This window comes from Bos grunniens, chromosome 3, assembly GCF_055505025.1.
Source record: "Bos grunniens cultivar Pamir isolate PY7600 chromosome 3, Bosgru_T2T1.0, whole genome shotgun sequence".
NCBI lineage: Eukaryota > Metazoa > Chordata > Mammalia > Artiodactyla > Bovidae > Bos > Bos grunniens.
In genome coordinates, this window is record NC_141167.1 from 37,312,059 (window position 1) to 37,335,810 (window position 23,752).

General features: G+C 44.3%; 1 long non-coding RNA gene across 1 annotated transcript; it reads right to left on the reverse strand.

Annotated features, from left to right (window-relative positions):
• Positions 1 to 11,576: 11,576 nt before the first annotated feature.
• On the reverse strand, positions 11,577 to 23,552 carry LOC147375486 (uncharacterized). Its single transcript, XR_015160164.1, has 3 exons — positions 23,068 to 23,552; positions 18,830 to 18,940; positions 11,577 to 11,736 (listed from the first exon to the last, which is right to left on the reverse strand). It is a non-coding gene; the product is annotated as an uncharacterized LOC147375486 (long non-coding RNA).
• Positions 23,553 to 23,752: the final 200 nt, after the last annotated feature.

Here is a 23,752-nt window from a genome sequence, read left to right on the forward strand (position 1 = left end):
GTCTACAGAATTCATTCCCACACATATTCCCCAGATCCTTGAAGGTGTAAATTAGCAAAGTTTTGCAAGTTACTTGTTATATGCCTTTGACTTTTTACCACTCACCTCCCCAGTGGGCATTCTAACTCTGATCCTGAAAACAAGGGAGGGTTCCTGCAAGGCAGATCATAAAAATAGACTCCTTCGATCAGTGTAACTCTTACGAGTAAGGGAGTTCTAGTGTCTTTGAGCAAAAAACAAAGAGAGTCAAAAAAAGAGAAGAGCTGCTGTTCTCTGAGCTGAGTTCTCTGAGTCTTTCCTCCATCCTCATTCCATCCATGCCTCAACTTTCTTCTGAGAGGCATGGCAAGGCTAAGAACTCAGCTGATATAATTCTACAAACCTCAGATTCCACTTTAAATTTGTTTTCCAATCTCTCATATATGTGGCTTTTAGCATCTGGATGTTAATTTAGCACTGCCATAATAACTTGCTGGGTTTAATATATATTTTAAATGAGAATTTGGGATGGTACTTAAACTTGTTCTCTTTTAATAAACTAACCCCAGCCAGTAGAAGCAGCCACTTCATCCTAGGGTATCGAACTCCTCCTGTCTTGTACACTGTGTCAAGATCATGGTCTTAAAACCTTGCTTTTTTTTGAGCCTTTCATACAAATGACCACTGGTAATAATTAAGATCTGCAGCCATGAACCATTGGCTTAGTTTCCTATTCTCTGAATCCTAGAAAGATGATCACTGTCATCAACTCAACATTGAGGCAATGTAATCAATCCCAGATATTTTTCTGGTTCTGTTTTTTTTTTTTTTTGCTGTGCTGGATCTTTGTTGCTATGCAGACTTTTCTCTACTTGCAGCAAGAAGGGGATTGCTCTCTAGTTTTGGTGTGTGAGCTTCTAATTTTGTTGGCTACTCTTGTTGCAGATGGAGAAGGCAATGGCACCCACTCCAGTACTCTTGCCTGAAAAATCCCATGGACAGAGGAGCCTGGTAGGCTGCAGTCCATGGGGTTGCTGAGAGTCGGATACGACTGAGCGACTTCACTTTCACTTTTCACTTTCATGCATTGGAGAAGGAAATGGCAACCCACTCCAGTGTTCTTGCCTGGAGAATCCCAGGGACAGGGGAGCCTGGTGGGCTGCCGTCTATGGGGTCGCACAGAGTCGGACACGACTGAAGCGACTTAGCTTGTTGCAGAGCATGGGTTTTGTTGCTTGAAGCTTGTTGCAAGCAGGCTTCAGTAGTTGTGGCACATGAGCTCATTAACTGGCTTCCAGGCTCTGTGGAAATTTCTGAAAGAGATGGGCATACCAGACCACCTGACCTGCCTCTTGAGAAACCTGTATGCAGGTCAGGAAGCAACAGTTAGAACTGGACATGGAACAACAGACTGGTTCCAAATAGGAAAAGGAGTACGTCAAGGCTGTATATTGTCACCCTGCTTATTTAACTTACTATGCAGAGTACATCATGAGAAACGCTGGGCTGGAAGAAGCACAAGCTGGAATCAAGATTGCCGGGAGAAATATCAATATCTTCAGATATGCAGATGATACCACCCTTATGGCAGAAAGTGAAGAACTAAAGAGCCTCTTGATGAAAGTGAAAGAGGAGAGTGAAAAAGTTGGCTTAAAACTCAACATTCAGGAAACTGAGATCATGGCATCCAGTCCCATCACTTCATGGGAGATAGATGGGGAAACAGTGGAAACAGTGGCTGACTTTATTTTTCTAGGCTCCAAAATCACTGCAGATGGTGATTACAGCAATGAAATTAAAAGATGCTTACTCCTTGGAAGGAAAGTTATGACCAACCTAGACAGCATATTAAAAAGCAGAGACATTACTTTGCCAACAAAGGTCCATCTAGTGAAGGCTATGATTTTTCCAGGGGTCATGTATGGATGTGAGAGTTGGACTATAAAGAAAGCTGAGTGCTGAAGAATTGATACTTTTGAACTGTGGGGTTGGCAGAGCCTCTTGAGAGTCCCTTGGACTGCAAGAAGATCGAACCAGTCAATCCTAAAGGAAATCAGTCCTGGGTGTTCATTGGAAGGACTGATGCTGAAGCTGAAACTCCAAAACTTTGGCTACCTGATGTGAAGAGCTGACTCATTGGAAAAGACCCTGATGCTGGGAAAGATTGAGGGCAGGAGGAGAAGGGGACAACAGAAGATTAGATGGTTGGATGGCATCACTGACTCAATGGACGTGGGTTTGGGTGGGAGTTGGTGATGGACAGGGAGGCCTGGAGTGCTGTGGTTCATGGGGTCGCAAAGAGTTGGACATGACTGAGCAACTAACTGAACTGAACTGAGGCTCTAGAGCACAGGCTCAATTTTATGGCCCAGGGGTTTAGTTGCCCTGCAGCATGTGGGATGTTCCTAAACCAGGGATTGAACCCGTGTCCTGTGCATTGGCAGGTGAAGTCTTTACCACTGAGCCACCAAGGAAGCCTAATCCCAGACTGCTGCCTTAAAGCCCTTCTGATATGAAGAGCTTGCTGCAAATTCCTTGGTACAGATCTCTGTATTGGGAAACTACAAGAACAGAAACAGGGTTGACTAACTTTCATTTTTAAAAAATTCATTAGAAGACATTGGATAACTCAAGGTTTGGAAAATTGTTAGGAACCAAACAAGGCTGGAGAAACTGGCCAGGATGTAGCTATAACCAGTAAAAAACAGAGCCTTCCTGTGGCTGGTCTCATCATCCCTTGTCTTTGCTTCATTCACTCAAAAGTCAAACTTTTGGGTAGAAGCATTCAATTAGTGACCATAGGTCTTGTGCCCTCACTCTAGTAAGGGAGGAGGTGGTGGAGAGAGGGAATGGTTCCTGTTAAGGCTTCCACTAAAATCCCAGGAAGGCAGACAGGTAGGGGGACTCTGACCCTTGGTCATGATTCACTTCCCTTGGCTCACTGAGATGTTTCCACCTCTCTGTGATCTTATGGGCTTCCCTGGTGGCTCAGAGGTAAAGAATCCACCTGCCAATGCAGAAGACAAGGGTTCCATCCTTGGGTTGGAAAGATCTCCTGGAGGAAGGCATGGCAACTCACTCCAATATTCTTGTCTGGAGAATCCCTTGGGCAGAGGAGCCTGGTGGGCTATAGTCCATGGGGGTGCAAAGAGTTGGACATGACTGAAGCTACTTAGCACTCATGTGATCTTGTGTCATGAGCCCTTGCTGGTCACCATGAAATCCACTTCCTCGCATCAGCAAGGGCCCACCCCACTACCATGCTGTGCTGTGGGAAAGTCTGCAGGTCCGTGGCAGAGTTGTATCCCTAGATATTTCACAGGGTTATTTCTACACTGGTGTATCTCCCCTCTTCATAGATGCTCCTCACAGGAGAGGAGCCTCTTGACCTTCTGAAACCTGTCTGGAATTTCTGCTGTCTTCTCTCACTCAGAGCTTGACCTAAAGTTGGTGTGGGAGGGATGCAGGCACCCCACTATGTCTAAGCTCTCTGTGTTTCTTCTGTGACTTTCTTACCTTCTCCAGTCTGGAGAATCTTTTTGTTGTTGATGATGCTATTTGCTCTGAAAGTAGGATAGTCTTTCTTTATATCTAAATCCCTAAATCTGTTACTTATGTCCTGATTTTCCTTTATTCTCTGCTTGGCCATTCCTCTTCCAGGGTAGAGTACATAGAACATACAAGCTGTTTGCCAAATCAGAGGAAGGTTTATAAAATAACAGGAAATACTGAGAAGAAAAAAAGTTAAAATATAATAAAAAGTCAAAAGAATACAAAATATTATCCTGTAAACTTTCTGGTTATGCTTATCTGTATTTTTAATTTTTCATTAATTAAATCAGAGTACAGTGTAATTTAACACCAAACTGACTACCTTATGAGATAGTGAGCTCTCCATCAATGGGGGTATTCAAATAAGGGTAGGATGACCACCTGTTAGGAATGTGGTAAAACGAAATTCTTCAATAGTGGGAAGTAGGGTAAAATGATGTCTAAGGTCTAATTGAAAGTTAATATTTTATGCTTTATTTTTTATTACATTTCTTATTTTTGTTCCACAGATTTTGACATCTATGAAAATATTTTGAGGTCCCAACTAATTATTTGAAAAAATAGCCACCCTGGTTTCTAACAAATCAGTCAACATTTATTTTAGAACTTGTTCTCAACGCCCAAGATTGGCCATTCCCAATTCTGTTGGTTCTGTTGGCTTTAGTACAGCTCTTTCTGTTACAATGGACTTATTGTTCTTTGCAATGTCTTCTGGCTTTTTCTCTATAAATCTTTTATGGAGTGGTTGTCTGCTTATTTTTCCCGGGTAAAGAAGAAAAACTATGGTTTGACCCAAGTTGGGGAAAAGCATCTTTTAAAACATTGAAGAAGTCATAGATTTGAGGTAAAGGAACATTGTTTCCATCCTTTCTAACTGTGGGGACCTGATAAGTTATTCAGCCTTTCTGAGCCTCAGTTTCTCAAATGCAAAGTGAAGATGCTGCTGCTGCTAAGTCACTTCAGTTGCGTCCGACTCTGTGTGACCCCAAAGACAGGAGCCCACCAGGCTCCCCCGTCCCTGGGATTCTCCAGGCAAGAACACTGGAGTGGGTTGCCATTTCCTTCTCCAATGCATGAAAGTGAAAAGTGAAAGTCAAGTCGCTCAGTCATGTCCAACTCTTTGCGATCCCAGATAAACCCCACAATATCAACTCAATCAAAATTAAGCAAAAGTGGTATGTTTAGGTGTGAGATGGTCTAGAGATGACACTCTTGTAGCTTCATCTCCATTTCTCTGCATTCCCTGTACTCTGCCCTTTTCTGTGGGTCAGCTCCCCTTCTCTTCCCCTCTTTCCCGAGCTGCCTCCTCATGGTAGCAAGAATGACAACAGTGTCCTCAGGCCTCCCTTCATACAGTATATGCTCCAAAGGAGGAAGACTGGTCTGTTCCAGTTGTTACTGTGGATGAAAAAAGAAACTTAAATTCTTTCCTGGAAGTCCCCACAGCTGTCTCCTCACATCTCACCAGGCAGACTGGGTCCCATGCCCGTCCTGAAGATCCTTGTGGATCAGAGTGAGATGGGCTGAACTACTGAAGTCAATCAGAGACCCCTCTGGAGATGAGGAGGAAGTGACCTCCCCTCCAAGAGAGGGGGTCTCAGCCCAGGAAGGAGCTGCTCTCCGCACCAAGATCTGGGTGCTATTTCTGGGAGAAGATGGAGAAGTGGAGGCTGGGGAATCATCTGCCAAGATGGTTTCTATTCCTGTACAATTCTCTTATTGTTCAGCTTCTCAGTCATGTCCAACTCTTTGCAACCCCATGGACTGCAGCATGCCAGGCTTCCCTGTCCTTAACCATCTCCTGGAGTCTGCCAAAATTCATGTCCATTGAGTTGGTGATGCCATCCAGCCATCTCATCCTCCATTGCCCCCTTCTCCTCCTGCTTTCAATCTTTCCCAGCATCAGGGTCTTTTCCAAGGTTGATTTCCTTTAGGATTCACTGGTTTGATCTCCTTGCTGTCCAGGGGACCCTCAAGAGTCATCTCCAGTACCATGACTGGAAAGCATCAATTCTTTGATGTTCAGCCTTCTTTATGGTCTAACTCTCACAACTCAATACAATTCTCTAGGTTAAGACAAAAGTCACAATGGCAGTGCCTTATATCTGTGAAAATACCAGGCTCCAATAAGCCAAGTGGCATCAGGGAACTGATTTGATTTCTGACCCTCACCTACCACTTTAGAAAATTTATGCCATTTCTTTCAGACTTAGTTTCCCCATCTGTAGAATGGGGGTGCCACCTAATAATGGGATATGCTCACGAATATTCATTCATTATCAATTGTTTTTAATTGTGTCCACACAGGAATTGAGTCAGCTGTTCTAAAACCACTTTGGGCTGGTAAATGTGGAGGTCCTGTTTGCAACCTCGAGAAAACCACCCCTGAGCAGATCAATAAGTTTCAAGAAACTATGGCACTGAGATTTCAGAGAGAAGGAATGCTTTGTGAACCAAATTTTTAGTAACATATAGAAAATCATATTCATGTGTGTATAAGTCATCAGGCCCTGAACCCTTGATCTCCATATCTCTGATGCAGAAAGATTAATCTTAGGAAGAATAACTGACAACCCATTGCTTCAGGCTGCAGAGAAAAATGAAAATGTCCTCTGCCAATGTGATTCATATTACAATATTTATGCACGTCCTGCATTATCTGGTCTTGTTTGAATGAAAGAAACTTCGTCAACTATCCTGTTGGAAGATATACATGTTTTTTCCTTTTTGTATCACTCTCAGAATTGTTAGATGCTAAAAAAAGAGGCCTGTTTCTTGCTCACACAATCTCATCTATGAGTTAGGCATTCCTAGGGAAGCAATATGGCTTGGTGGGATTTTGTGAGATTGTCCTGTTACCAAATTCTGACTCGACTATTTTCTTAACCTTTGCAAGCTCCAGTGTTCTCATTAGGGAAGTTGGGGTGAAAACGGCATCCACCTCATTGTAAGAAATAAATGAGGGGAACTCCCTGGCTGCCCAGTGGTTAAGAGTTCACCTTCCAATGTAAGAGGTGCAGGTTCAATCTCTGGTCGGGAAGCTGGGATCCCACATGCCTCAGGGCCAAAAAAAAAAAACAAAACAATGGCAAAACACAAAATAGAAGCAATATTGTAACAAATTCATTAAGGCTTTACAAATGGTCCACATCAAAAAATATTAAAAAAAAGAAATGAGATAGTGCTGGTTAAATATATTAGAGAAAGACCCTAACATTTAATGCACGTTAGCCATCACTGTTTGGGGATTTCTGAGAAAGAAGAAGTGTACTTACATTGGGAAAAGTCTGGTAGGCTGATACTTATTCTGATTTTGGGACTGTTCCTCATTGCTGGTATGTTCCAACGTATGAGGATATGGGAATAAGAGTAGAAATAAGGGCCCTTGAATCAAGGCTAACCCCCTTCCTTTCCTACCTCTACTTTAGCCCTGCAATGTGAGGAATCTTATGCACATGCCCGGAAAGCCCAACCTCAATGTTCAAGCTCTGTCTACATGCCCACCCAAATGCAAAGAGTAGTCCCTAGATTATACCCTCAAAATTATGAGTATGCACACCTGTGACAAAGCCTGTTCTCATTATTGGGAGATGGACAGGTGAAGAGACTCTACAAGTCATAAAAGCAAATTGGGGCCATTTGTGTAGGAATTTCACGGTGCCAAGTACCAACAGAATGGCCTACAAGGGACAGTGAAGGATCTTGGTGGACTTGTTCCCTTAGCCTGATGGACATTCAACCTGTGGGGAGGGTACAGTTATAGGAGAGCCAAAGCCAGGGATCTCTAAAGCGTGGGGCCCAGGAGAAGAGCCTGGGGCTGGAAGTGGTACTGAATTCATCTCTTGGAGGGTATGGCAACCCATTCTAGTATTCTTCCCTGGAGAATCCCTATGGACAGGAGAGCCTGGCAGGCTATAGTCTATGGGGTCACTTTATTGAGACATAATTTATATACTATGCAATTGACTCATTTAAAGTAAACAATTCAATTGTTTTACATATAGATGTAGAGTTAGGCAACCACCACGCCACTCAGTTGACTTCTGCTTCGGTAGTTGGTGGAGAGGGTGCAGAATCTACTCTCGGTCCACTCAACACATCTGCCTGTGAAGAGCATGAGAAGGGGAGACTGGAATTGGTTCCTTCTCAGGGGATCTGTCTTCCCCATGGCCTCTTATAAAATGTGTTGCTGCACTGACTTTGATTCTGATATTTAAAGATGTGAATTTCTGGTACTACATGGCCTCAAAGTGCAGTCCAATATCTTTATGAGGATTCAATCAAGAAATGGTGGTTTATTTTTCCCCAAACTGAAAAACAAAACAGCAACAAAAAATCCTGCCCATCATGGACTCACCAAAAGATGATTCATCAACCTTCAACATAGTATTTTTCTCAGGCATTTTTAAGGGAAATTTTGATGACATGAAATTTTCACTTTATACATGTATCAGAATCTAATTTTCAAGAAAGATGCAACTTCACTCTAGACAGGAACACAAAAGCAGCATTTTGCTTGGTCTGGAGCTCTTAGATGACCCAGGGTCTTGCAAGTGCAGCCTGTGACTCAACATCAGACCTGTCAATGTGGCCATTTCCTAAATTCCATTGACAGTGCATCTTAGTTAAAAAACAAAAACAGGGGCTTCCTTGGTGGTCCAGTGGTTAAGAATCCACACTTCCATCGCAGGGTGCATGGGTTCAATCCCTGGTCAGGGAACTAAAATCTTGTATGCTGCATGGTGCAGTTAAAAAATAAGTAAATAAAAACCTAGAGGGGTGTGATCGGGTGGGATGTCGGAGGGAGGTTCAAGAAGGAGGGAACATACATATACCTATGGCTGATTCATGTTGACATACGGCAGAAACCAACATGATATTGTAAAGTGATTACTCTCCAATTAAAAATAAATTTAAATTAAAAAAATTCAAAAACCATTAAAACAACAATAGCAACAAACCACCTTTGGCACCTCCATGATTACACACAACTATCCTTCACTATGGCAGCTCCTGAGTTGGGATAGTATATTTGAATAGTGAGTACCAGTTTATCCAAATCAATTTGGCCTCCCCCAAGATTCCAAGAGCAAGTAGTAAGAGTTTGGATAGCAAAAAAATGTATCCTGAAATTCATTTGAGTTGATTTGGCTCCAGCATTCTGACAGCAAGTGTTGGGTAGTGGAGATAGCTATATGTTTATTTAAGATTATATTTGTGTTGTTGTTGGTTAGTCGCTCAGTAGTGTCTGACTCTTTTGTGACCCCATGGACTGCAGCTCGCCAGGCTCCTCTATTCATGGAGTTCTCCAGGCAAGAATACTGGTATGGGTTACCATTTCCTCCTCCAGAGGATCTTCCCCACCCAGGGATCAAACCTGAGTCTCCTGCATTGGCAGGAGGGTTCTTTACCACTGAGCTACCAGGGAAGTTCTCTGTACTAATACATGGGTAATATTAAAGAATCACACAAAAATAGTCATTTTAATAGATGAAATAAATGCAAATAGCAATTCCAATCACTGTGCTAGATCCCTGGAGTATGTGTCTTGTTTTGGAGATCATTCTAACTGGTCAAGAACCACGAGTGTCCTCGGGTCACCATGCAGAGCGGCCATAAAACACTGTGATCTGTATCACTGGTTTTCAGAATAATTCTCTGCTCTCTTCTATATTCACAGCTATTAGCCTGCCTCATGCTTGGGGTGACTGCCTTTTCTTCATGTCACTTCATTTTATCACTTTATAAGTTTTGATGGTATTAGCAAATTTGTAATAGCTTCTCCCTCTACTGTTTCACAGTAGATCAAACATTAGCGTTAAATGGGCAGTTTCTGATTTCTCCTTAAAATAGAATCCTAATTGTGTTTAAAACTACCTTCTCCCTGGGTGGTTTCTCAATAATAGTTGCCAAAATGCTGAAAAGTTTCTGTCCTTCAAGAAAGAGCAAGTTACATCTGGCCTACTCTTGCCTCATCCTGAATTCCAGATAACCATCTGGCTTTTGCTGACCCTTAGAGAGGCAAGCAGGGCCTTTACTCATGAGCAACGGCTGCCAGTGTATGTGAGACTTTCAATTCAGTTTAATTAATATTTCTGAAACCTTACTATGTACATGGTTCAGTAGTCTGTTTGTTGTTCCAGTTTATGTTAGCATTGGGTTAATGAAAGGGATTATTTTTGTGAAAAATAGCTATCATATAAGAGCCATTCAGATTTTTCACTTCATCTTCATATCCAATCATCAGTAAAAAGAAGGTTAGTTTGTCTATGATAGTAGTATTCAAAGGTATTTGAGAAGCCCAAAGTCTTTTCCCTAAGATTGTACTTGGAACTATAGTATGCAAAAGAGAGGAGAAGGTTCTGGTTAATTTAGACACAGGAGCCCCAGGTCCCACCTACATGGCCTTCTCTTGCCACTAAATCCTAATTCTCTTCTTTGTAGAAAACAAGAAAAGAGCTGGGTGGGGGAGAGATTGAAACATATGGACTAGAATCTCTGCTTTGTAAGAAACGATATGAATGTGTAACTTTGAGATGGGTATACTCAACCCCTCTGTGCCTCTGTTGGCTTGTTTTAAAGATAGAACTAATAATATTTACTTCCCGGAATGACTATGAGCCTCCAGTGAAAAGCCTGGCTCCTTGCTCTGCTACAGTCACTCTGCTCCAAGCAGGCCCAAATTTCCTGAGCAAGAAAAAGCACAGCCATTACAATTGCTCTCAACCCAAGCCAAGGTACACAGGTGAGGAGGAAATTCTGCCTGAGGCTCCATCTGGGCAGCAACACCAATGGGTAAAAAAACAGACCGAAAACTTGGATGTGTAGCCATAAGATTTATGATCCATACTGACTCCTTCCTGTCAGGGAGAGAAACCACAGTTCTGCAGTACCGCAGATGTTCTCCATAAGGTCTTCCTTACTAGCCCACTTTCTCCTAAATGTATTTATAAGTTACTTTGTTTCTAATAATTACATTTTAGGTCTTTCCCTCCTCCCGTATCAGAGTCCATCTCCTTATTCTCCTTCGGATCAGTCCTGCCCCACTCCATGAAAATGATTGTGAATGTGCTTTGTAATGATCACAAACTATTCACATGTGAGTTACCATTACTGTCTTTTATACAAGTTTCTTCTATTCAAACATATCGTGCTTTCTGATGTTTATTAATCATTGTCTTGGATCAGCTTTGTTTTTCCTTTGTCTTCTTTCAAAATAACTGACCTCTGCCCTTGAAACCTGAATCTGAGAAGACCTAGAACTGGGGCCTCTGCAGGGAGAACTTGACTTTCATTGTTTTATCCTTTTGTGCCCCATAAGCTAATTTTGTTTTCCCAGAGTAGAAGAAAGATGAGGCAAGATGCCACACCAGATATGCTGCTGACTGGGGTTCATTTCATTACCAGGCCATTCGCCGCTTGGAATCGTCTATGGCTGGTGCCACAGATGCCAATGCCCTTTTCAATCATGAGGGTGCTGGGTGTTCCAACCTGTATTTGATTCATTTCATGGCCCCTTTCTCCTCTCCATTCTTACTGATGTGTTTCAGTATCTGCATTGTTTTGAGAAGAGGAAAATAAGGTCCTAACTGGAATTGTTTTAAGGGGCAGACATAGGGAGGTAGAACCCGTGATCACGGAGGGTTGGCAGCTGGTGGCCAGAGTTGTGGATCTCTCTTCAACCTGGAGGGACCTTGGGCTACACAGGTGGGAGGTGTGGGCGAAAGGAGGTGAACGTGGCAGGCAACTCATTGTTCAGATGTGACACTTCAACCCCTACAGCATCAGAGGTACTTGCCAAGAGCCCCACCCTTCTTTGGAAAGGGTGAGTTATTGACTGTGAAGGAAACACAAATAATGGAGGTTATTTCCGTGCAGAGACAACATGAGCCAGGGTGCTCTTTTAGGTAGTAAGTCTTATCAACAATGGCTTCCCTAAGTGCCTCCAAAGTGTCTATCCATTAGGGCCCAAGGAGGCGCTTTGATTCTCCCTTGGAGGGGAGAGCAGTTTAATAAATCACCCAGTGAATGGAGCATCTAAATTCAATAATTGTGAAGTGCAGATAAATCACTGCTGTCAATGCTGACTTAGACTTTATTCATTCAAAACAGTTAAATTCAAACAGCATCCAGATATTCACGGCTCACAACCCCCGGCTACTGGGCTAGAATGTCTTCCCGGAGTTGGGCCTCCTTCCTGGTTGTCTGTTGGGAAGTGGGAAAGGAGGAAGTAGGTTGAATTACAGCCAGAGAGATGACCCGTTCAAGCAACAGAGAGATCGTGGAGGCTCAAAGTTAATAATTCATCGTACTGTCGGCTGTGTGTTAGGCTTCATCCTCAGAGTTGCTGATGGAAAGGCGATCAGGCTCTGGCATCTTATTCCAGCTGCACAGCTGGGCCTTCTAACACATTATCTGTGGTTAATTTGCTTACCAGTGAGGTGAGGGCGTGACACAAGGGTACATGATAGTAGCTGGAAGTTTCATAAATTCAAGTTGAACCAAGACTGGGAGGCTAATTCCATCTCCTCCCCCAGATTCTTCCCCATAAAATATGGGGCATTTCTAGCCCCTCCATTCAACCCTAAGTACATTTCATGTAAAATGCAAGAAAGTATAACTCTTATATTTATAAACATGCCAACTTGTAAATGGTTGAATAGGTATTTGAATTATTGTTTGTTAAATATTTAAGCTGAATCCCTCATCCATCAGTTCTCATGAGAAGGCAGGGGACAGATTTATGATGCTGGAGGTTTTCTGGTTAGTTGGCAGTTGGCATCTCCATTAATTATGGCTCACACAGTAGGGTCTGTAGTGATAATCACAGCACTGAAAATCAGGGTCTCTATTATTCCTTTTAAAGGGGACTAATGCAACAAGAGCTGCTGACATGAAAAGGAAGATGCCATCTCTGAATGGTTGCTGCCACTTTCTGAGGCTTTGGTGGGTCTGATTGTTTCTCTGACTACAGCATAGTTTAAAGATCAACTTTTAAGAGACAGACAGACCTAGATTTCAGTTCTAGGTCCCTTGCTTTCTGATTCTGTGAACCTGAACAACTTACTTTATTCCTCTGAAACAGCTTTTTATCTAAATAAAAGGGAATGGGGGAGAGATAAATTAGAAGTTTAGGATGAGCATATGCACACAACTATACTTAAAATAGATAATCAACAAGGACCTACTGTGTAGCACAGAGAACTGTACTTAATATTTAGTAATAACCTAAAAGGGAAAAGAATCTGAAAAAGAATATACATATATAACTGAATCACTTTGCTGTACACCTGAAGCGGACACATTGTAAACCAATTATACTCCAATAAAATATTTTAATAAAATAAATAAAAGGAAATGACCATAACTAACTTGATATAAATATATTCATGTATATTCACACATGTGTAGAAAGATAAGTGGTTAAAGTGTAGTATGCTGCTGCTGCTGCAGCTGCTAAGTCACTTCAGTCATGTCTGACTCTGTGGGACCCCATAGACAGCAGCCCACCAGGCTCCCCTGTCTCTGGGATTCTCCAGGCAAGAACACTGGAGTGGGTTGCCATTGCCTTCTCCAATGCATGAAAGTGAAAAGTGAAAGTGAAGTCGCTCAGTTGTGTCCAACTCTTATCGACCCTGTGGACTGTAGCCTACCAGGCTCCTCTGTCCATGGGATTTTCCAAACAAGAGTACTGGAGTGGGGTGCCATTGCCTTCTCCGAAAGTGTAGTATAATACCTAACAAATGATAACAACTAACCATAATTCTTAAGCAATAAAACAAACTTCACAAGGGGAGAGGTTTTAGTCCTGTTTATTCACTGTTAATCCCCAGTGTCTAGAACTGCCTGATACAGAGAATAAATTCAGTAAACATTTGAACTTATTTCAAATGTTTATTGAATTAATCAGTGAGCACGTACCAAGTTCCAGACACTGGCACAGGTGCCGTTTAATATTATGAGAACCCTGGAAGCCGGGTATTACAATTTTGGGGATAAAGTCTCTGAGACTCTGAGAGGTTAAGTAATTTTCCTGATGTCACCCAGCTAGTATACGCCCGATGAATGTCAGTTTCTAGCCCCTCTTCTCCTGCTCTCACTAAGAGTTGCAGTGGGTCCTGAGATCTGGCTCTTTTATGGTTTATAGGCCCTGTGATCATGGGGTCATATGTGGAAAGACAAGCACTCTCTTCCCACAGCAGGGAGAAGTCAGAGGTCTCTTTCCCGTTTGAATTTCACAGATGAGGGCTGAAAACTGAGAAAGTGCCTCCAAACCAGAAGAGGCTGCAGGAGAGAAGATGGGTGCCATTGTGATGCTCATGGGAGCTCTGAGGATGGGGCACAGGAAGGAAGGTTCACTGAGGTGCCCAGGGAAGGAAAGCCCTTCTTCCTTCTCTAGGCCAAGTCTGTGGCTCAAACACCAGCATTGTCCTCTCTTTCCTGAAGACAAGCTCTTAGCTGGCAGGGAGAGATGAGGGGCTGATTTTGGACAATCCTGTTTGCCAACTGGATCCATGAGAAGGGTTTTGGGGGGGTGGCTACTGTTTTTTCTGATAGATGTTAGGATGGGTATGTGTGTATGTGTGTGTTTGTGTGGTCCCTGCAGCGGAGAGTGTGGTGAGAGACAGATTGTGACCTGCTCCACAGGCCCTCCAGGCCCTCTGGCCTTGGGCTGGCAGGTAAGCTGGGGGTGCCCAGAAGAGACTGAGGGCTGTTTCTGTAGAGCTCCAGGGCCCTCCCTATGGCTGCCCCTGGCTGGGCCCAGGCCTTGAAGCAGCAGTGAACCTCTCCCCATGCCTGCCTGCATGACCCATGGAGGCCTCAGCGACTGGAGTATACGTATGCTACCATTAAGGAGAATGTTGGATATCACCAAAAAAAAAGATACCCCATGTCCAAGGGCAAAGGAGAAACCCCAACAGGATGGTAGAAGGGCGAAATCACGTTTAGAATCAAACTCCATACCCACCAGAGATGCTCAGAGGACTCAAACAAAACCTTGTGTGCACCAGGACCCAGGGACCCCACAATAGACTGAGCCAGACCTGCCTTTGAGTGTTTGAGTGTCTCCTGGGGAGGTATGGGCCAGCAGTGCCTGCCACGGGGACAGGGGCTCTGGCTACAGCAGACCTGGGAGGCACAGCTTGTGAGACCCACCATAGAGCCACAGAGCAGACAACCCACAAATTGGAGAACAATTATACCAAAGAAGCTCTCACACTTTCGCAAAAGTTCTAGGGCCCACAACAGATTTCCCAACCTGAGGATCTGGCAAAGGGACTAAGAACCTCCAGTCTTTGAAGGCCAGTGGGATTTGATTATAGATCACAGGACTGGGGAAACAGACTCTTGAAGAGCACAAACAAAACCTTGTGCACACCAGGACCCAGGAAAATGGAGCAGTGACCCCATAAGAGACTGAGTCAGACACACCTGTGAGTGTTTAGGAGTCTCCCATGGAGGCCTGGGTCGACAGTGGCCTGCCATGGGATCAGGGGCACTGAATACAACAATCCTTTCAAAGGAAGTCACCATTATTCCTCCTGTGAGAGGGAACACATCCCCACCCATCAACAGAAAATTGGATTAAAGATTTACTGAGCATGGCTATGCCCATCAGAGCAAGACCCAGATTCCCCCAAAGCCAGTCCCTCCCATCAGGAAGCTTCCACAAGCCTCTGCCCTCCATCAGAGGGCAGGCAGAATGGAAACCACAATTGCAGAAAACTAACCAGACTGATCACTTGGAACCTGGAAACTAGTCAGAAGAGTGAACTCATCAGCTCCCTCCAGACCTACTGAGTCAAATCCTGGGGGTAGGAGCCAGCACTCTACTTTAAGAAGCCCTCCGGTGACACCTAGGCAACTGTTGGAAATCATTTACATGTATTTATCTACTTTCATCCTTAGAACTGAAGAAAGAGAGGCCCAGGGAACTTAAATAACATGCTCAAAGTTACACATCTGGAAAATTACCAAACTGGAATGAGAACCCAGCTCTTGACTGGCAGACTGGAATCTGCCTTGAGGTCTTCCAGATATCCCAGGGGGAGTCCCAGTTGCTGCCTGGCCCTCCTCTCTGCACTTGCCCAGAAGTCAGAGGGCATGGTGGCCACGGGGTAGCAGGGCCAGCACCGTGCTGCCCTGCACTCTTTTCTCTCCACCTCCATCTCCTGCCTCACCTCCTGACCTGACCTGGTTTACAAGTACAGAGTCAGCAGCATTTCCATCTTCCTTTTCCTCCTCTGGCTCCTCATTCTCTCTCACTGAGGCTTTTTATACATCCCTAGTCTCTCATGGGAGGTAAATGAAATTTCATGGTTAGGAAATGTTGGATTAAACGAAGTAGATTTCTTTACCACAGGTCTTCTCAGAGCCTTTACTATGTAATATGTGAAGCTCCCAAAACAGGATATAGCAGGCAGCGTTCATCAACTTAGATGATCACAAAACCTTTTTTGTTTTTTAAAACTTGTGTTTAGTTATTTATTTGATTGTGCCAGGTCTTAGTTATAGCATGTGGGATCTTTAGTTGCTGCATGCAAACTCTTAGCTGTGGCATTAGATCGCTAGTTCCCTGACTACTGATCAAACCCAGGGCCCCTGCATTGGGAGCATAAAGTCTTAGCTACTGAACCATCAGGGAAGATCCCCAAACCTTTTTTATTCAGAAGACATTTTGGAAGACTAATGTTCTGCAGGTCCTTTTCCCATGGCGAGCAAAGCATGAGCCCTAAGTGGATAGGATATGATATAGTTAGATTTTGAGGGTTGTGGTAAAGGATGGAGAAAGTTCCAGAATACAGAATTTTCATTCTACCAGTCTTTGCCATCTCAGCACATCCTCAAGAGTAACCCTATCAGAGGTCTTTCTAAAGTACCAAGTTTATTGAGTTGAAATGAGTAATGGTAGGGAAGTATCAATTCTTGGGGCGAGGCCCAATACTCGGTGCCCCACAGCATTGCTGGGGTTGGGTAATCGACACCCCATTGGGCCAGTTGCTTACCCTTTAATTTCTGGATCTTTGGAAGGTGGGGTACTGGGTCTCAGATGAAGGTACAGGAGGAGTTGAGTCGGGGAGGTATATGTGGGTATTCTGAAGGCTCAAGATAAGTGTTCTGTCAACTATGGAATTATTTCAGTGTTTGACAATCAATATGGCTATTCTGGTTCATGCCAGCTAAATATTAGCCCTTAATTCAGGAGCAGGCTTCAGATAATCAGTGTCCCTTCAAGGCTATATATCCAAGATTTCCCAGTGCCTGGGACTCCATGTTCCCAATGAGGGGGTCTGGGTTCGATCTCTGGTCAGGGAACTGGATACTACATGCCGCAACTTACAAGAGTTTGAATGTTAAAACTGGAGAATCCCACATGCCTCAACTAAGACTTGGCATGGCCAAAAATATACATACCTAAATAAATTTTTTAAAGGTTGTATTATCCAAATAAAACAATATATATAAAACACTTGGGAACATGATAAAATACAAAGCATAATTCTCCACAAAAGCAATGAAACTAATCAACTACCTTCATTATTAAACACCAGTTATGGTGTTATTGTCCTATAACACTGTTCTCTCTCGAATTTTTGATGATCAGTTCTGCTTCAATTGGGGTATGGGTTGCTTCCACTGATATTTAGTGGACTCAATAACCACATCTTTCTATGTGAGGGGTCACAGCCCAGCCAGAGGCCCCTGGCTTGGTTGGTTGCCCATAATAGGACAAAGAATATAAATATTAAACTTTGAAAACCTTAGGGCTGGTTCTGGCTCTGCTACTAGCTGTATGGCCTCGGGAAAGTTATATACCATCTCTCTGCCTTTGAAACGGGGAGATATGTAATCATAAGATAATGTGCATGAAGCAGCTGATTAACAAATGCATGGCACATAGTATGCTTTTAATAAAAGTTATAAGATCCAAAAAATTGTTAGCAAACCTGGAAAACTAAAAGAGTTGACTAATAACTAGTTAACTAATTAAGGAACCACACACACACACACGTTACCAGCTCCTTCTGGGTCACAGGCCTCATCTGAAGAGTAAACTGCTGGTTTGAGTTTGAATGTGGCAAGGAATCTGAGATCTGCTGCCTCTCCAACTCTGCACCCTCACCTTCAGTTGAGGAAAAGCAGATGTACAGAAAAGGAGGTACCAGATCACGTGACCAAAATCTGAGCTGGAGGAAAGCACACCTAATCCCCATGGGCGAGGGCTTATGATCTGGCAAGTGAGTGATGGGCACATGGTATATCAGAAGCATGTATCAGTTAGCATCCCCCAAAACTTAGTGGCACTGGCCACATATTTAGCTCATTGTTCTGTGGGTCAGAATTTGGGGTTGGGGCTCCTGTGGTCTTGACTGGGCTCACTCACGAATGTGCGGTTAGAGGCAGCGTCAGCCAGGGACTAGGGGGCCTACGTTGGCTTTAAATTTGCGATGGCTCATCCTTGTTCTACATGAAGTGTCAGCCTCTGGCAAATTAGTCCGAGCCTATTCACATGGCAGCTGAGCAGAATTCTATGAGAAAGTGAAAGTCCTCAAGACCTGTTAGGTTCAGAATTGGTACGTCATCATCACTTCCACTCATCTTACTGGGCAAAGCAAGTGACAAAGTTAGCACAGATTCAAGGCGTAGAGAAACAGTTCCCATCTCCTGATGGGAGGAACTTGACAGAACTGTTGATCAGAGTCTCCACCCATCCTAGCCAACAGATGTTATGCAACCCGGTAGACCCGCCCACGTGCTCTTTGCCCGGAAACTGAACATTCAATGAAAGGAACCACTTAGGAGCTTCGATGCAAACTATATATATGTATACACACACACACACACATATATATATGATGGATAAACAACAAGGTCTTATAGTATAGCACAGAGAATTATATTCAATATCCTCAGATAAACCATAATATAAAAGAAGATGAAAAAGAATATATATATATATATAACTGAATAACTTTGCTGTACAGCAGAAATTAACAAAAATTGTAAATCAACTATACCTCAATAAGATAAAACAAAAGGATATCTAGTAAAATTATTCAAGAAAGAAAGGAACAAGAGAGACATAGAGAACAAATGTATGGATACCAAGGGGGAAAGGGAGGGTGGGATGAACTGGGAGGTTGGGACTGACATATATATACTCCTGATACTACGTATAAAATAGATAACTAATGAGAACATACTCTATAGCACGAGGAACTCTACTCAGTGCTCTGTGGTGACCTAAATGGGAAGGAAATCCAAAAAAGAGGGGATAGAGACTGGTGTTTGATACCTGGGTTGGGAAGATCCCCTGGAGAAGGGAATGCTACCCACTCCAGTATTCTGGCCTAGGAAATTCCATAGACAGAGGAGCCTGGCAGGATACAGTCCATGGGATACAGTCCTAAGAGTTGGACATAACAGAACAATTTTCATAGTATGGCAGATTCATTTTGTACAGTAGAAACTAATACATTGTAAAGCAACTATACTCCAATAAAAATTAATTTTAAATAATGAAGGAAAGGAACCAGGAGAGTGACACTGTGACTCCCAAAAGGCTCTCCATTTGCTCTTGCCACCTTGCTTGCCCAGTGCAGCTGAGCCACTTCCTTTCTCAAGCTTAGCTGTTAGTTTTACTTCAATTTTGTTTCCTCCTATAGTGGGTGCGTTGGTGCACTGTCCCGACTGCCTCCCAAGACTGGGCAGTGTTGCATGCTGATGGCCACAGGTAAGCCTCATCCCAAAAACTGCTCATAACCTCACCAAGGTTATGCTCCCTCCTTGGAGTGGCCTCCCTTGGACTGATTCTGAAAGGCCATCCCTGTGGGATCACAGTTGGCTTCTCCCTCTGCCCACGCCTTCCTGCCTCCTGCCTCCCTCCCTCCCTCATGGGTTTTGCTACCAAGAACACTGTAGAAAAATCTCTAAGACACTACCCTTCAAGCTCAAGATAAGATATCCTATATCCCCCTGAAACTATACCAACATTGTTAATTGGCTATACTCCAGTACAAAATAAAAAGTTTTTTTTTTTTAAAGAAAAGATATTCTATACCCCTTCAATAAATTTCATGTTTGCCTAGGTGAGGCAGTCAGATTCTTGATACTTACAGTCCAAAACTGTTACAAGATATTTCACTCCCAGATTCTTATCACTATACTGCTTTTTAAAATATTTATTTATTTCTATTTATTTATTCATTTGGCTGTGCTGGGTCTTAGTTGGGACACACAGGATCTTCCAATTCTCTGTGGCATGCAGGATCTTTAATTGAGGCATTCAAATTCTTAGGTGCAGTATGTGGGATCTAGTTTCCTGATCAGGGATTAAACCCTGGTCCCCTGCACTGAGAGTGCAGAGTCTTAGCCACTGGACCACCGGGGAATTGTCTCACTACACTATTTCTAATTCTTATTTACTACTAATTGAGTGCATACTGTTCAACCTTTCAAAATCACCCTGCCATGTGAGTACCAGTATCCCTGTTCAACTGTGGAGATAAAATAAAGCAGAGAGAAAGTGAAAATGTTAGTTGCTCAGTCGTGTCCAACTCTTTCGACCCCATGGACTGTAGCCCGCCAGTCTCCTTTGTCCATGGGATTCTCCAGGCGAGAATACTGGAGTGGGTAAGCCATTCCCTTCTCCAGGGGATCTTCCTGACCCAGGGATTGAACCTGGGTCTGAGCCATTGGGGAAGCTAGAGTAGTTAAGAAACTTTGCCTTGGAACCAGGTGCCTAGGTGTGATTCCCAGTTTTCTCACTTACTACCTATGTTGTCTTGGGTAAGTTTCTTATCTATGCCTCAGTTTCCCCCCTCTGTAAAATAAGGGCAATAAGCCATCTCATTGGGTTTCTGTGAGGATTAAATGAGTTAACATAGATAAAATGTTTAGAACAGTTCCTGACAAACAAGAAGCTTTGCATAAGTGTTTGCTATTATTATGGTTGATGTTAGTATCATCAGTAGTAATGGTATTAATGTTGATCTTTCTGATTCCGAAGGCTGTGGATGTTGGGCCTACTATCTTCCCCACCCGAGAACCCTCTTTTTTCCACTCCACCCCAGTCCGTCTTGCTGCCAGAATACCAGAACTCAGCAGAGAGTCATGCATCTCTGATGAAAGGGAACAGCCACAGCAGCTCTGCTGACAGGGCTCCTCTTTGCTGGCCTTCACATTTTTCTTTCTTGCAGGTTTGAAATACTGTCTCCTCCCCACTCACTGGCTTTGCCATAAGTAACTGTCTTCCTGGAGCCACCTGAGAGATGCTCCTCTCTGGGGAGTCCTGGCCTGACCAGGATGTAATTTGTTAAGGAGTATTTAAACACAACAGACTCCAAGAGTAAATGGGCACTGTGCTACCCAAGGAGGTGATTTAATTATTAGGATCATTCTTCAGGCCATTCTTAATCTCAGGCCTGCCTTTCTTATCTGCACATCTTGGGATGGGACACAGCATAAATATCAGAATCAATAAATTACAAGTTTGCAATGATGCAGGCCAAACAACAGTAACCTGGTTACTGGGCACCAAAGCCAGCTTCTCCTTAGAAACCTCAACCCTGGAATGAGAAGTCAGGGCAGTGGGATGTATTCTTGTTATAGGGCACAAGCTGTTCTGAAATTAAAAGAATGAGGTTGGTCTTAAAATCTGGGATCCAGTTATGGGGACAACCCCCCAGCCAAGAGGGGGGCTCCAAGGCCCAGAGCACGTGTAGCCCCAATGGGAGGCTGGGGGCCTCCACCTAGCATCAGACCAACAAGGAAGCTGTTCGAACTGATGGAGACGTTCCCAGTACAGAGCCAAGCAGAGCCGGTATGTCAAGGAGGCTCCACCTGGGGCCTCTCCGAGCAGCCTGTCCTCACTGTTTCTCATCAGATGCTGGGTAAGTGGCACCCAGCCCAGTGGCCTCTCCTGGTGCCATTCTCACCAGGGCTACCAGCCCCCACCTCCAAGTCCCTGGCAACCTTGGATCTCCTTGAACTTTACACTGGCCGCTGCTGGGAGCTCCCTGAGTCCTCTGCATGATTTTGCAGTCAACCTCCTGCCCAGACTCTGTTGTGAACATTGTGTTCTGGGGGCACACGGGCCAGCATCTCCCGTTCTCCCTTCACTTGGCTCTGATCTCTCCCTGTCCTCAGGGCTCCAGACTTCCTCTGCTGTGTCTGGCCTGGTGACTCTCAGAGTGCCTTTTACTTCAACCATTTTGCCTCATTCCTCCCAGTTTATCTTGCACACTAACCTGTCCCAGGGCCTGTCCCCTCCTTGCGCAGTGGTCGTTGATGATGCGTGTTCATCGGCCTACCCCCGTCACTCAGGCAGTCGCTCACTTGCGTCCCCTGCTCCCTTGCCCCCTGTTCCCCATCTCTGGCTTTGAGACCAACTGCAGCCTATTGCCTGCCTTTCATTGACTCCTGTTTGTCCCCTGGGCCAAGGGCTTCCTTAGTCTGACCCCCACCCTACCTACCACTCCTTGGGGAGGAGCAGACCCTCTGGTTTCTCTGTCCCCCCTCACCGCCTCACCTAGTACACCCTTCCCCTCCTCCCAGACCCTCTGCTGTGAGGTGAGAGCTGCAAGAAGGTTGCATCAGCAGCTGTGGCCAGAGGGAAGGTGATGACCTTGTGGGACCTCATGCTCCGGACTGAAGGGAGAGGGAGTCACTGTGAATTCCACATCCTCTCTTGACCAGAGACACAGGGCTGGGCCTCTTCTCCAGAGGGAGTACACGCGGGAGTTCTAGGAAGAATCCAGCCCATCCACCTGTGGGTTGGAGGAGTGTCTTTGTGCCTGGGAATTAGGACCCTGGCCCCCAACCATTAGCTCTCCATCCTGGGCCTGCAGCTCTGGGCCTCAGTATAGGCTCCTGAGGAACTGCTGTTCTCCGCCAGCACTTTGGGTCCTTCCTGAGAACCCCTCCTTGAGGCCTGGGATGGGGGGCATCTGGAGCTAGCTTCCTCTTCTTGGAATACAATAAAGGCAGATACTGTGCAACCAGAAAAAAAAAAAAATCCAGGACTTTGTAATTATAAGGAAAGACTTGATTCTTAATGATAACAGGAGCATTCCCAGGCTGAACCAACTTATGTTTGGAAATCACAAGGCCAGAGTGAATGTGAAAAACAAAGATTGACTGAACATCCCTAAGGGCTCTGGAGACACAAAGGAAAGGTGGTCAGAGTCCCTGCTGTCCTCCCAGGCAGGGAGGTGGGGAGCGACACACGACAACCGTCTCTCCAGGAGGATCAGAGAGCGTAAGAAAGGAGGGAGCGTAAGAAAGGGTGTTTGAAGCCAGCCTGGGGGCGAGGGGGTGGGGTGGGGCTTTCCTGAACTGAAGCGTCTCAAGTTGAAGGTTAGATAGCAGGTGTAGAAGCAGCAGAGCAATCTAGATGGAGGAGGAAGCTCTCTCAATGGCACCTATGTGTAAACAACTTTGGGAGCTTCGGGAATCTCTTGAATTCATTCCTCCTCCCTACCTCCACTTCTCTCTTCCACCCGTGAGCAAGGTCAGACTCTCACCATCACTCACCTGGGTTACTATAGCCGCCTTCTTACTGGTACTGCCATCTCCTGCCCTCTGATCATAGCCTTCTCCTGTGCCTCCTCCTTCCCAAGTCCGTCCTCTACTGAGTAATCTCATTCTCACTCCTTTCCCCAAAACCCTGTTAAGGGGCCTCCCCAGCAGGATGAAATCTACTCTATTTAGCATGGTAGCTAGTGTCTGTGTGAGTAATCCTGCTCCCAGCAAGGCTATGTCTCTCCCACCCAACCCCCCATCTTGTGTTTGAAGGACACAAAACAAAAATCTGAGTGTCATCTGAGTGTGAGGCTGCGCTGAATGCTTTTGCTTTGGATAGTATGTTATTTATTCTCATTTTACAGATAGGTTGAAAAGCGTAGCCAATTATGGGACTTCCCAGGTGGTTCAGTGGTTAAGAATCCACCTTGCAATGCAGGTGATGTGGGTTTGATCCCTGCTTGGGGAACTAAGATTCCACCTGCCTCCGGGCAACTAGAGAAAGCCCTCGTGCTGCAACAAAAAAAGGAAGAAATTTTAGAAAATAATAAAAACAAAATAAAAGTGTAGCCAGTTTGACCCTACACCCATGCTCTTTCTAGGGCTGTAGTTTGAATTAAATTTATGTTCAGACTTTTAAACTAAAAACTGTAGAGACAAACCTATATGTTAATTGTATAAGAAGAAAAAAATTGTT